Source organism: Cetorhinus maximus, chromosome 6, assembly GCF_964194155.1.
Source record: "Cetorhinus maximus chromosome 6, sCetMax3.hap1.1, whole genome shotgun sequence".
Lineage (NCBI taxonomy): Eukaryota > Metazoa > Chordata > Chondrichthyes > Lamniformes > Cetorhinidae > Cetorhinus > Cetorhinus maximus.
Window position 1 is genome coordinate 93960805 of NC_135884.1, and position 14864 is coordinate 93975668.

Genomic DNA, 14864 nt, shown 5'->3' on the forward strand with positions numbered 1-14864 from the left:
GGCGGTGAGCTGCCTTGTTAAACCGCTGTAATCCCTGTGGTGTAGGTACACCCACAGTGCTGTTAAGGAGGGAGTTCCAGGTTTTTGACTCAGCGACAGTGAAGGAACGGTGATATATTTCCAAGTCAGGATGGTGAGGGGAACTTCCAGGTGGTGGTGTTCCCATCTATCTGCTGCCCTTGTCCTTCTAGATGGTAGTGGTTGTGGGTTTGGAAGGTACTGTCTAAGGAGCCTTGGTGTGTTTCTGCAGTGCATGTTGTAGATGGTACACACTGCTGACACTGCGTTGGTGGCGGAGGGAATGAATGTTTGTGGAAGAGGTGCCAATCAAGCGGGCTGCTTTGTTCTGGACAGTGTCAAGCTTCTTGAGTGTTGTGGGAGCAGCACCCATCCTGGCAAAGGGAGAGTATTCCATCACATTCCTGACTTGTGCCCTGTCGATTGTGAACAGGCTTTGGGGAGCCAGGAGGTGAGTTACTCATCGCGCAGCTCTTAGTCTCTGACCTGCTCTTATAGCTACAGTATTTATATGGCTAGTCCAGTTCAGTTTCTGGTCAGTGGTAACCCCCAGGATGTTGATACTGGGGGATTCAGTGATGGTAATGCCATTGAATTTCAAGGGGTGATCGTTAGATTCTCTCTTGTTGGAGATGGTCATTGCCTGGCATTTATGTGGCGTGAATGTTACTTGCCACTTGTCAGCCCAAGGCTGGATGTTGTCCAGGTCTTGCTGCATTTGGACATGGACTGCTTCAGTATCTGAGGAGGTGAATGATGCTGAACATTGTGCAATCATCAGCGGACATCCCCACTTCTGACCTTATGATGGAAGGAAGGTCATTGATGAAGCAGCTGAAGATGGCTAGGCTTAGGACACTACCCTGAGGAACTCCTGCAGTGCTGTCCTGGAGCTGAGATGTCTGACCTCCAAAAACCACAATCATCTTCCTTTGTGCTAGGTATGACTCTAACCAGCGGAGAGGTTTCCCCCTGATTCCCATTGACTTCAGTTTTGCTAGGGCTCCTTGATGCCACACTTGGTCAAATGCAGCCTTGATGTCAAGGGCATTCACTCTCACCTCACCTCTGGAGTTCAGCTGGTTTGTCCATGTTTGAACCAAAGCTATAATAAAGTCAGGAGCTGAGTGGAGTGGCCCTGGCAAAACCCAATCTGAGCATCAGTGAACAGGTTATTGCTAAGCAAGTGCTGCTTGATAGCACTGTTGATGACCCCTTCCATCACTCTACTGATGATGGAGAGTAGACTGATGGGGCAGTAATTGGCCAGGTTGAATTTGGCATGCTTTTTGTGTACAGGACATACCTGGGCAATTTTCCACATAGCCGGGTAGATTCCAGTGTTGTACTGGAACAGCTTGGCTAGGGTCGCAGCAAGTTCTGGAAAATAAGTCTTCAGTACTATTGCCGGAATATTGTCAGGGCCCATAGCCTTTGCGGTATCTAGTATCCTTAGCATTTCTTGATATCACGTGGACTGAATCGAATTGGCTGAAGACTGGCATCTGTGATGCTGGGGAGCTACAGAGGAGGCCAAGATGGATTATCCACTCGGCATTTCTGGCTGAAGATTGTTGCGAATGCTTCAGCCTTATCTTTTGCACTGATGTGCTGGGCTCCCCCATCATTGAGGATGGGGATATTTGTGGAGCCTCCTCCTCCAGTAAGTTGTTTAATTGTCCACCACCATTCACAGCTGGATGTGACAGGACTGCAGAGCTTGAATCTGATCCGTTGGTTGTGGAATCACTTAGCTCTGTCTATCACTTGCTGCTTATGCTATTTGGGATATAAGAAATCCTGCGTTGTAGCTTCACCAGGTTGACACCTCATTTTTAGGTATGCCTGGTGCTGCTCCTGGCATGCCTCCTGCTCTCTTCATTGAACCAGGGTGATCCCCTGGCCTGGTGGTAATGGTAGAGTGGGGGATATGCTGGCCATGAGGTTACAGATCATGTTTGATTGTGTTGCTGCTGCTGATGGCCCACAATGCCTCATGGATGCCCAGTCTTGAGTTGCTCGATCCGTTTGAATTCTATCCCATTTAGCGTGGTGGTAGTACCACACAACATGATGGAGGGTATCCTGAACATGAAGACGGGACTTGCTCTCCACAAGGACTGTGCAGTGGTCACTCCTACCGATACTGTCATGGACAGATGCATCTGCGGCAGGCAGGTTGGTGAGGATGATGTCAAGTGTGCTTTTCCCTACTGTTGGTTCCCTCATCACCTGCTGCAGACCCAGTCTAGCAACTATGTCATTTAGGACTCAGCCAGCTCGGTCAGTAGTGGTACTACTGAGCCAATCTTGGTGATGGACATTGAAGGCTTCCACCCAGAGTACATTCTGCGCCATTGCCACCCTCAGTGCTTCCTCCAAATGGTGTTCAACTTGAAGGAGCACTGATTCATCAACTGAGGGAGGGCAGTATGTGGTAATCAGCAGGAGCTTTCCTTGCCCAAGTTTGACCTGCCATGAGACTTCATGAGGTCTGGAGTCGATGTTGAGGACTCCCAGGGCAACTCCCCCTGACTGTATACCACTGTGCCACCACCTCTGCTGGGTCTGTCCTGCCGGTGGGACAGGACAGACCCAGCCAGCCTGCTTTTCTTAAAGGCAGGCTGTCCCTCTGAAAGGAAAGCTGCACTGAATAATATTGCTGCCATTTAAATGATGACAAAATGAACACCAGGGCAGGGTGGGATGTAGCATTGGAGGTATTACTGGTGGTGGTTTTGGACATGAACAGATACACCATGGCTCCACAGAGGACCAGGAAGCCCTCAAAAATAACCTTCAGAAGGGAGTGGGAGAAAGTGGCCAGAATAGCCAACTCCCAGACTCTGGACCCATGGACCTGGCAGTAATACCACAGATGTCTATTGACTTTATGCGGGTGGTTAAGATTAGTGAATGCATCTTCACATTACCTCTTCTGCCCACCTCAACATCAACATTTAACACTGCTCAATGCACAACCATCACTCCCATCACTCATCTACCAGCAGCTTCTGGCACTCAGGACTCACGTCTAACATCCCGATACTCCACATCACCCTCACATACCTACTAATGCTGCCAACCTCATACCATCTTTCACTGTCTCCACATACATGCATATATTCAGCTATGGCAGGCACATCACCCAAACATTGTACAAACATATTCACTGACATTCTGCCCTCTCTCTTGCAGGACAAGGTGACACACAATAGAAAGGAACAGAGAAGAACCAGTGGGGGTCAAGGACAACTGCATCTCTTGAATCCCTTGGAGGAGATGGTCATTTGGATCATGGGACTGACTGCAGTGGGGCCTGTGGCATCCTGCATCGGTGAGAACATTGAGGGTCTTTCTGCCTTTTGCCTCTTCTGAAGGCCCAGCTCACCCTGATCCTGCTCTCTGACATGTTGAGCGAGCTGCAGAGGATCTCCTGTTTCCCATCCCAACTGCCTTCCCTTGCCCCAAATCCCCCCCTTCTGAGTTCCTACTTTCAGATACCGAAGAACTGCCGCTTGCCCAGCCATAGGGGTCCCAAGAGGAAGTGAAATGATAATTTTGACCAGTTTGTTTCTGTCAGTCTCTGCCTCATTCTATTAAAGTTAGTGTTACTAAAATGAAGAATTAACTGTGTTAAGTTTCTCCTTTTTAAACCTAACTTTGAATTTGATCTTGTTATGGCCACTTTCTCTTCACAATGTTCTCTTACTGTTAGCTTATTAACTAAATCTGGCTCATTACTAAATCTAATGTGGTCTGCCTTCTTGTTGGTTTTAGAAAATTATTCTGAATGCACTCAAGAAATTCACTACCTTTCTGACTTGAGCTAATCTGATATTTCCAAACTACGAAAAATAAAATCTCCCATTCAAGCAAGTCTGCTTTTGCTTTACGCCTCTATAATCTCTGAATTAATACCTTCTACCACAACATTGCTGCTAACAGGAGGCCTGTAGACAACTCCCCCTATGATTTTGAGTCCTCTCTCATTCCTCAGTTCTCACCACAGAGTCTCCGCTGATTGCTTTCCTTCACCTATGTCCTCTCTTAATAGTGTTTTAGCAATATCTTTAATTAATAAGACCACCCCTCTTCCTCTTCCAGTTTCCTGATCCTTTCTAAAGATCTTATAACCTGGAATATTTAACTCCTAATCATGACCAGTTTGCAGCCATATCTCAGTAATGGACACCATGTTATAACCTCTAAGCTGTATTTGAGCCTCTAATTTACTCAATTTACTCAGACAGCAATGGGACAGACAAGGGAGGCGGGTGGGGAGGGTCAGGAGAGGGCTGTTTTCAAGAAGGAGTTAGAAAAAGCTCTTGGGGCGAAAGGGATCAAGGGATATGTGGAGAAAGCGGGAGCAGGCTAATGAGTTGGATGATCAGCCATGATCATAATGAATGGCGGAGGAGGTTTGAAGGGCCGAATGGCCTATTCCTGCTCCTATTTTCTATGTTTCTATGTCAGGGCAGACACCCTTGTCAGCCAAGTATCCATAGGGAACCCATCCCAAATATAACTTCCCCCATCCCCAGAAACACTGGCACACCCATCCTGCATTTATCACCATCTGTGGCCAGAAAGAAAATGGGAAGTATGGTTAAGGTCTGAAGTTTTTAAAGTCAATATTAAGCCCATTAAAACTTAGTTGTGTTGGCGGCAGAAGAGTTTGCATTGCCCTTTTCTGCACCTGCTCCTTCATTGTGCCAAAGCTGAGTGCAGATTTTTCTTACAGTTGGAGGTGGCGAATATGGAGCAGCAAACAGATGCTCAGGATTCCAGCCTGAGGCACTCCTTAGTCATAGAGACAGAATGGGGGTGTCCTAAAACCCATCCATCCAGTGTTTCTTATCCTTTGAGAAATGGAGGACATTGTTGAACTCTGCACATTGAAGGCACCAGTGGCTGCTTCCTATTTAATGGCCACCAGTTGCTACCTGAACATTATTTAAGTGCTAACTCTTGCTATCAGTCTAAGTGTGCCAGCTGTGGTTCAGTTGGTATCATTTTTGCCTCTGAATTAAATGGTTGTGTGTTCAAATCCCACTTCACGACTTGACAAAAATCTAAGCTGATACTCCAGTGCAGTACTGAGTGCTGTTAGAAGTCCTCTCTCTTGGATGAGAGGCCCTACCTTCCCTCTCAGGTACAGAGAAAGATATGGTGATATAATTTTGAAGAAGAGCAGGGAAAGTTCTCTGCAGTGTCCTGGCCAATATTTATCCATTAATCAACATCTCAAAAATTGATTATTTGTCCATTTTCACATTACTGCTTGCGAGAGTTCACTGTGCTTCCTTCATTACAACAATGTCTACACTTCAAAAGTACTTCATTAGCTGTAAACTGCTTTGAGACATCCTATTGTGAAAGGTGTTATGTAAATGCAAATCTTTTTAGTTTTGGCCTTGTATACCAATATTCTACACTTGCTTTTTAAAATTGCTTCTCCATGTTATCTCAGTATTAAAGATGACAAACCTGCTAGAAGCCCCAAGTCTTTTTTCAAGTCTATCTCTGCTCATTTTGTTCCCTTTATAGTATACTTTGTTACTTTCCCAAAATTTGCATCACTATGTAGTTCTGCAATAGTCCCTCCCTACCACCAGATGATGCAACTGCACAGTATATAAGCATTTTTAATTCGACTGTGGCAAATTGTGGTATTGCCGGAACATAAAGATCGAATAGAGATTCTTAGTGCAGCACAACAGTGAATTACTTTTTGCAGCATGGTGCCTGTTATGTAGACAATATACTAAAAGTGGAACAGAGGTGAAATGCAGAGAGAGAAACAGAGTTAACATTTCAGAAATGTTATAAGATCATAAGAAATAGGAGCAGGAGTAGGCCATTCGGCCCATCGTGCCGGCTCCACTGCCCAGTAAGATCACGGCTGATCTGATTGTGGCCTTTCTGCCTGTTTGGAATAACATGACTCCCTTGTCAATAAAAATCTGTCTAACTCAGCCTTGAATATATTCAATGACCCAGCCTCCACTGCTCTCCGTGGAAGAGAATTCCAAAGACATATCTTAATTTAATTTGGCCATTGTTTTTTTGATACCAGAGTTTTAGTTAATGAACGTACTCTCCACAAATATACATAATATCCAGCTTCCATCTGTAATACAGTTGAGTTGTTGCATATGGCATATACACATTAACTTTACTTTCTGTGGCATGATTTTTGAATAATACTTTGCATGCAAACATTTTTAAGTTGGCCAATTTCCCTAAGTGGATTCTTCCAATATGTAGCATGCTCAGTCCATCAATACAATGGAAGGCAGATAGAAAACTGTTCATGAAAAAACTATTAATGATGTATGAAAACACATGATCCTGAATGACAATTTGGTAAAACCTAACAATAGTTTTTTAAAAGTTTAAAAAGTGAACCACTCAAACTACTCGAAAGATTTTTTGAAATGCATATCTGCCATCTTTTCTCAGTAACAGAAAGCTCTAATGTCCAAACTTTGGTCTTAAAATATATATACATTTTTTAAAAATGATCAGTTTGACAATAGTCTCAATAAATTTACCTCTCTTCTATCTTTTAATGCCTTAATTAGCTTTCACTTTAAGACACATTCGTCCTTAAAGCCTGAGCTTTGACTGAACATTTCCCTATAGAATATATGGAGGATTAACAACTATATTTGTGCATTTTGAACGTGTGCAGTTGCCAAAAATGCTCAGCATGCACCAGTAGGTTTCTGAATTAAAGTAGAAATACGTCTCAAGCTCACCCTGTGAGGAATTGTGAGCTTTCTTTTCCCAGAAACCTAGAAAGAAACTGGAGACTGAAATTTCAAAACTTTATTTCAGGCAAGCTCACATTTAAAATATTAACCAACAGCTGTTCTTTTTTCCATTATGCACTGTTTGCAGATGGACAGTGTTTGTGGTTAACAGCAACTGTGGCTTCCTTTGACAGTTAAGAAACAATAATCTTATCAAGAATGTGTTTGCTTTATGTGTTTAAAGGTCAAAGAGGATTTCGGTTTGTTTTTTCAGGTGGTTTAAACCTAGCTGAAAGATTTGTTTGATTTACTGCATTTCCCCCACCCCGATTGGTTCTTGTCCATGCCAATCAAGGTAAGCCCCTTACCTTCACATGGCAGTTGAAAATTCAGGTTAAAAAATAATCCTTCTGAACCATCTTTGTGATCTAAACAATCAGGGAATCCAAATACATATCCAGCAACTTTAGCTTTAATCTTCTGCTATGCAAATGATGGAAAGTTGGATACTTCTGCAGCTGAAGTTATGACGAGCCGGTTTGTCACTGCACTAGTCAGCTGTGGCTCAGTTCATAGCACCCTCACCTTTGAGTCAGAAGGTTGTGGGTTCATGTCCCACTCCCGGAAAAAAAAAAGAAGAAAAAAGAACTGACACTTCTCTGGACGATGGTGTAATATTCAATCAGTAAAATTAGATGTTGAGTCACTATGCTAAGGGCTGCTTTTCAGTTGTTAACCTTTGTTTGGTTGGAATGCCTCCAGAGCCCTCAGCTGCTGTCTATCTTTTATTTATTCTGTTGTCTATGAAATAAAGTAGGCTGTGAGTTTAGTGCCTGCAGACCCAGCCTTAGGATTGTGATGATTCTAGCGAGGCTTGTCATGGGAGGGAACTCTACCCGAGGTGTACTTTCTCATTATAATTTTTGTTTTTTGTCCTTTCTTGGTATCTTTTCATTTATTTTGTTTGTTTCTCTGTTTTTTAAAAACTTTTTAATCTCTTTGATAATTAATATAAGCTGTTAATTCATTAACCTGCAAATATTTAATTAACGTCTTCCATTTTTAAAAATTCATTCATGGGATGTGGGCTTGGCTGGTTGAGCCAGCATTTATTGCCCATCCCTAACTGCCTTTGAGAAAGTGCTGTTAGGAAGGGAGTTCCAGGATTTTGACCCAGTGACAGTGAAGGAATGGTGATATAATTCCAAGGTGAGTGACCTGGAGGGAAGCTTCCAGGTTGTGGTGTTCCCATCTATCTGCAGTTCTTGTCCTTCTGGATGGTAGTGGTTGTGGGTTTGGAAGGTGCGGTCTGAGGAGTCTTGCTGAATTCCTACAGTGCATCTTGTAGATGGTACACACTGCAGCTACTGACCGCTGATGGTGGAGGGAGTGAATGTTTGTGGATGGGGTGCCAATCAAGTAGGCTGCTTTGATTTGGATTGTGTTGAACTTCTTGAGTGTTGTTGGAGCTGCACTCATTCAGGCAAATGGACAGTATTCCATCACACTTCACACTCCTCACTTGTGCCTTGTAGGATGGTGGACAGGCTTTGGGGAGTCAGGAGGTGAGTTACTTGTCGCACAATTCCTAGCCTCTTACCTGCTCTTGTAACCACAGTATTTATATAGCTAGTCCAGTTCAGTTTCTGGTCAATGGTAACCCCCAGGATGTCAATGACCTGTTAAAGGACTATGCTCATTGGAATGGGGTGGTGTTGGGTGGGTGTTAGTGAGGGCTCTCGACATTGAGTTGACAGCAGTATTTCATCAATACTGAAAAATGTGTGACTCTAATATATCCTCTGCTGGAAAAGTCTTTAGTAAACACACTCGGGTTAAAATTTAACTTATGTTGGGGTGCAAAATGACAGTAGCATCTATTCCAATTCCATTGGCATCATAGGGCAATAGGGCAAATGCATTGACACAACAAAAATACTGAGTGAAGTGCTACAACATGGGCACACCCATGTGTTTAGGTGAACAGACTCCAGGGTGATGTTCATTCTGCAATGCTCCCACCAGTTTACAGGAAAGTGCTCTTAAGATAGATTTTAAGGTGACACTGCAAAAGGTTAGCTACTCTTAGGATTCCAGTTAATGTCTCCTTACACCTGTTCCAAGAATCTGGTCACACGTGAGGAATCGTTCACTCTTTCTGTCACCTCCTACAGGTAACCCCTGTGCTACTCATCAAAGCAGGATCCACTCTGCTCCAAGAAGGAAAATGCCAGTCTAATACTCTGTTCAGAACTTCCTACAGCAGGACCCCTGAAGTTGAATCCTGGAAAGTGTTATCTTGGTTTTGCTCCAGCATTTCTACACATTAGTAAAATGAGGTTTAAGCCAATCAGGAAACCCTTTAAGAGCTGCTGATAACAGACAATGCGTCTCGATTTCTTTGCGTGCTATTCACCGATGGTAGTCTGATATTTTGTCAAGTAGTTGACCTTACATTGCTGTGTGAGTTCAGCTCATAGTCTGACATGCACCAACCAAAAAGGAGTGTCCTTTTGGCAACAGTGTCAGGACAGCATTATAAGCCGCCTTCAAACTCTATGTGAATCTGAAGCACACAGGTTCCTGATTTCACAGCGAGTATAGTAATTCAAAAGGAATGCCAAAGTAGGATGGAGATGGAAATGATGAAAGGAGGATTAATCTAAACAATGAGATGAGCGAGATTGGCTGAATTATGCTTCTTTTAATCATATCTTCTGATACCTATGCGTTTGTGTACCATGACATTAGTAACACAGGCTAGGTAATGTGATGCAGTTTTATTGTTAGTTTCTGTCAGTTTCAACAATGAATGGTCTGATCAGCTTTCCTTTTCAAGAATCCCTACTTCATTCATTTTACTTTAAGGTTACAGATTGAAAATAAATCTTCTGCCGTTGTCACTGCAGTTGTGGGTTCAGCGCAAAAATAGAAAAACAATTGGTGATTTGATTTCCAGTCGTGTCCTATATATCAGATCCTTTAATCACAAAGCACATAAACCAATGTGAACCATAAAGTTATTTGAATGATTACTTAGTTTTAACCTGCTCTTTCACTTCAGGATAACACAGATTGTCATTCTTGGAATAACGCTAGGCCAGGCTTTGCTGTCAAGGTAATGTGAAACTAATGGAATGCAGTTACTGATGTGCAAATGGTACAGCAACTTTGGCAAGGGAAAGTTGGGCAGTTAAATGAAAACATCAAAAAGCTGCTGTGATATGCTGCTCCACTGTTACTTTCTCTGTTTGCTTTATCATACAATGGTATGATGTTGCTATACCTGCGCAATAGATATAAACTAAATTCACTACAGTAGGTTAACCCTTGTAATTTCAAGTGTAAATAGACTTCTAACTATACATTAAATGTTAATTACTGTCTGCCAATCTCTTTGGCTCTGAAAATTAACTGTCATAAGTGCAGAGGCTTATTCCTTCAGGTATTCATTGCTGTTGGAGATTTTAAAAAGTAACATTTTAAATTTGAACTTCTGCTTTTACTTTTCTGTTTTTGTTTATTTCTCTTTTAATCCAATCTTTTCCCACTCTTTTATTTTTCTTTCCGTACAAGATTTGGTCATTAATTCACCCATTCAAATAATACTCTTTATTTTACAGTCTGATTGGTTAAGATGGCACACAGTTGCTTGTCCTTTTCACTTATGTCCTAGATTACTTCTTTCCCTCATTGCACCATTGTCAGGTCACAATTTTGGCAACTTGCCGAAACTTGCTGAGTCCACTAATATTGAATCTTTTTTCTCCCCTGTAACAGAATTGATCAGCAACCAATCCATGTGAATTACTAGGATAGTAATCCTGGTGATACTAGTGAGATCCTAGAGCAAAGAATCTGGCTGAATTTTCTCTCTTTTCTTTTCTCTCTTTACAGATGCTGACAGAGTTGCTGAGTATTTGCAGAATTTTCTGATTTTATCTTCGACTGAAGGGTTTGGTTATGCAGATATGGGGAGTGTTCCTGCATTAGAATGCGCAAGATCCGAGCTGACATCTGTCTAGTCACCCTTTGCGTTGCCTGCAAGAAACCACAAATGTCAAACACGAAAATGAGCTAGATGTTTTATCTGCGAGCAACGCTGCGGGAGGTTGGCGAGTGGTAGGTAGGCTCCCTATTCTGCAACTGCGCCCCACTGCGACAGGAGCGGGCAACTGCTGTCTCTCTGTGACTCGCCCACGCTCTCGCACTCTGACAGTCACCCAGAGCGACGGTGATGATTGGCCGCTGGGTTTGTCAATCAGAGCTCTCCGCGGGTGTGATTGGCTATGCCGGGTGTCAGTCAGCGAGGAGGGCTGACTGACGGGGAGAGCAGTGGGCAGTTTTTGTAAGCCGGAGATTGTCCGCGGCCGGAGCGGCGAAGGAGTAGGGGGGGCGGTGAGTTGAGACTCGGCTTGGCCCGATCCGATAACTGGATAGGGATCCGGAGTGTGGGTGAGTGCCGCCGCGTCGACCCCCTCCTGCATGGTTTGTTTAGGGGGTGGTAGGGGGTGGTGGGGGGGGGACAGAGCCGGACCTCTCTCGCCGCTCGGAAAGGGCCTGATTTACGGCCTCGAGTGAAGGGGCTGCCCGAAGAGCGCAGGCCCCTGAGCGAGAGGAGCTGGAGCAGGAGCCCGGGGGGGGGGGGGGGGGGTGGTTGCGCTAGGAAGCTGAGCCTCTCCCTGCAGCCGGAGGGACGGAGCAGCGAGGCCTCGCCGGCAGCTGCTGGAGGAAGCTTCCTTATCCCTAATGGGAATCTCCTGGTGTCCCTGACACTGGCTGAAAGGGACAGGTTCCTTCACTGGGAAGTCTGGACAACTTCTTGTTTACTTACAGGGCAGAGCCGCTCACTCATATTTACAGCTGCTGTTGGGATTTGTACTGTCACCTTGTGTGTTCCATGGACACATGAAATTGTTGCCCAAACCCTGAAGAAAGTGTCTTTAAACAAAGTGGGGGATAGAATTTCATGTTTTTAAGTGTTTCCCTAGCCAAGTACTGTAGTGTGTGGTGCGAATGGAGTTTCTAACAACTTAAATTTTATTTCTTTTGATGGGGTTGATGGTTGTAATTAAGGCTGCAGCATGTCATGCTAACTTGGATGGGTTGGCTGGATACCAAGTGCAGTTACCTGGCTTGTACCAATTTTTGAGATGGAGGCTAAACTCTTGTTATGAAAATGCCTACCCCTTTAGCAGGGGGCTGCAATGACAAATGTCGACAAAGTGGAATGAATATAATTGTTTTTCAATTTATTTTTAGTTGAATAAATTGTATGGTATAATTGCGGCTGTGGCGCAGGGCAAAGTTATGATTTCAGAAAACCTTAACAATCCGCAAATGTGAGATATTGTGGGGTGAGTGATAAATAAACAGTGGGAAGCATTTAAAGAAATGATTCAAAATGTTCAATGAAAATATGTTGTTAACAAACAAAAGCTCAGCAAGAAAGATCCACCAGTGGCCTACTAGAGATGTTAAAGATAGCCTCTTTTTAAAAATTTAGTTCTTATAATGTTGTGAAGAATATTTGTAAGCCTGAGGATTGACAGAGTTTTAGAAAAGAGCAAAGGGTTACCAAAAAGTGGATAAAACAGGAAACAATGGAATGAGAATAAACTGGCCATGAATATCAGAGCAGTTTGTAAGAGCTTTTGCAAGTACATTAAAAGGGAAGTAGCTAAAGTGAATGATGATCCCTTCAGTGGTAGTGGTAGAAGATGTCATAGGGATTGAGGAAATGGAAGAGATGTTGAACAAATACTGTCCAAATTGAGAAGACTCAAATTGCATACCAGAAATACAGGATAGCCAAGGGGCTAATAAGAGTGAGAAACTTGAGATAATCAATATGGGCAGGGAAAAATGTATTGGAGAAACTTAAGGGACTAAAAGGTGACATTCCCTGGACCTGATTATCTACCTCCTAGGGTTCTAAAAGAGGTAGCTGCAGAGTTAGCAGATGCACTATTATCATTTTCTAAAATTCCCTAGATTCTAGAATGGTCGTTTGGTAGCACAGAACTTGAATACTGCTGAAAAAAAAAACATTTTGTTGAAGCTTTTTGTCTTGCACTCATCAGGACAATCACAAGAATACTAAAACAAAAACAGAATTACCTGGAAAAACTCAGCAGGTCTGGCAGCATCAGTGGAGAATACTAATGTCAGGGGAAGCAACAACTCTATACTGTATGAGGAGAGTGCTGATTGGTTGACAAGTGGACTCTGATTGATAGATATGTTGCCATGGAGAATGCACCACCGTTAACTGCCAAGCATTTTGAAGTTTTAAGCTTGACTCTGGTCAAGGCATTGCCCTGAGGAATGAACCAGCGAATGGCTATCACTTACTTTGTTTAGCTGAAGCAAGCATAATGTGTGTACATGTTCTTTCTGTTTGTAAAGAACAGGGCCCAGTGTGTTAATGTATGCAGCTTCCGGTGCGCACACATGTGCCACACTGAGCCCAACTGACAATCTTAAATTAGTTGTCATAATTTTTAGCACACAGGATTATTAAGCAAATGTTGTCCAGTTACAGAATCAAAGCCCGTGCTTGCACAACTCAGAACACAGTGTCCAACATTAGATGTGATTCCGCTTTGGACAACATTTGCTTAATAGCCCTCAGTGTGCAAAAAATTATGTTGGCAACTAATTTAAGATTGTCAGCAGGGCTCAGTGTGGCGTATGTGTGTGTGTACTGGAAGCTACATATATTAATACACAGGCCCCTGTTCTTTGCAGACAGAAAGATCATGTACAATCATTGTGCCTGTTTCAGCTAAACAAAATAAGTGATAGCCATTAACTAGAGCATTCTCCAAGGCAATGCCTCTACCAATCAGAGTCCACTTGTTAACCAATCAGCACTACCTTCTCATAGTGTAAAGTTGTTGCTTCCCCTAACATTGGTATTCTTGCGATTGTCCTGATGAGTGCAAGATGAAGCTTTGACAAAATGTTTTATTATCAGCAATACTCAGGTTCTAAAATGTTCCCACTGCATTGCAAGTTAGCAAATGTAAAACTGCTTTTCGGGAGAGAGAAAATGGGGAACTACAGGCCACTTAGCTTAACATCAGACATCGGGAAGATGCTTGAATCTATCATTAAGGAAGTTTTAACAATGTACTTAGAAAGTTGTAATATGATCAGACAAAGCCAACACAGTTTTATAAAAGCAAAACTTTGTCAAGCACGATTATTTGTATTTCTTTTGAGGGTCTAACCATTAGGGTAGATAAAGGGTAACCAGTAGAGATAGTATATTTGGATTTCCAATAGGCATTTAGTAAGGTGCCACACAAAAGGTTAAAATGCAAGATAAGGACTCATGGAATTGGTGGTAATATGGCTAGGGATTGGTTGATTGGAAGGAAACGGAGTAGGGATAAATGGGGCATTTTTAAGTTGGCAAGCTGTGACAAGTGGAGTGCCACAAGGATCAGTGCTGGGGCCTCAGCTATTTGAAATTTATGTCAATGCCTTGGGCAAAGAGCCTGAGAATAATGTTCCAAGTTTGCGAGGATACAAAGCTAGGTGAGAGTTTAAGCTGCGAGGAGGACGCAGGCTGTAAGGAGATATAGACAGGTTAAGTGAGTGGGTAATGAAATGCGGATGTAGGAAGTGAGAGTTTATTCACTTTGGTAGTGAGAATAGGAAAACAGAATATGGGTGTAAACTTCCGAATGCTGATGTTCAGAGAGACTTGGGTATACTTGTACAAAGAATGCAGAAAGTTAGCATGCAGGTACAGCAAGCAATTCTGAAGGCAAATGGCATGTTCGCCTTTACTGAAAGGGGATTGTAGTACAAGAATAAAAAAATCTTGCTACAGTTGTATAGGGCTTTGGTGAGACTAAATCTGAAGTAGTGTGTGCAATCTTGCTGATCATCTGGTATGTCCCCTTATTGAGCCCTTCATTAATACATCAAAATACTCATTTGGGGCTTTCATTTGGATTCCCATTTGGAAAATCCGTTCTGATTTTTTTTAAAGAAAAATATTGCTGCTTGGTTACAACAACAAATGGAGATTGCTACTGGAAAACAGCTATTCCAACATTCCTGGTCATATTGAAA

At 42.9% G+C, this 14864-nt stretch overlaps 1 protein-coding gene across 4 annotated transcripts in view; it reads left to right on the forward strand.

The window, feature by feature from the left end:
* The first annotated feature begins 11090 nt into the window (after positions 1–11090).
* Positions 11091–14864, forward strand: part of mbtps1 (membrane-bound transcription factor peptidase, site 1) — a 152384-nt gene continuing 148610 nt past the window's right edge. For 2 of the 4 annotated variants that reach the window (XM_078544090.1, XM_078544093.1), the window contains exon 1: positions 11091–11231. The gene's annotated coding sequence lies outside the window, so the exon portion shown is untranslated. The remainder of the gene's footprint in view (positions 11232–14864) is intronic. The other 2 variants (XM_078544091.1, XM_078544092.1) reach the window with 1 other exon arrangement.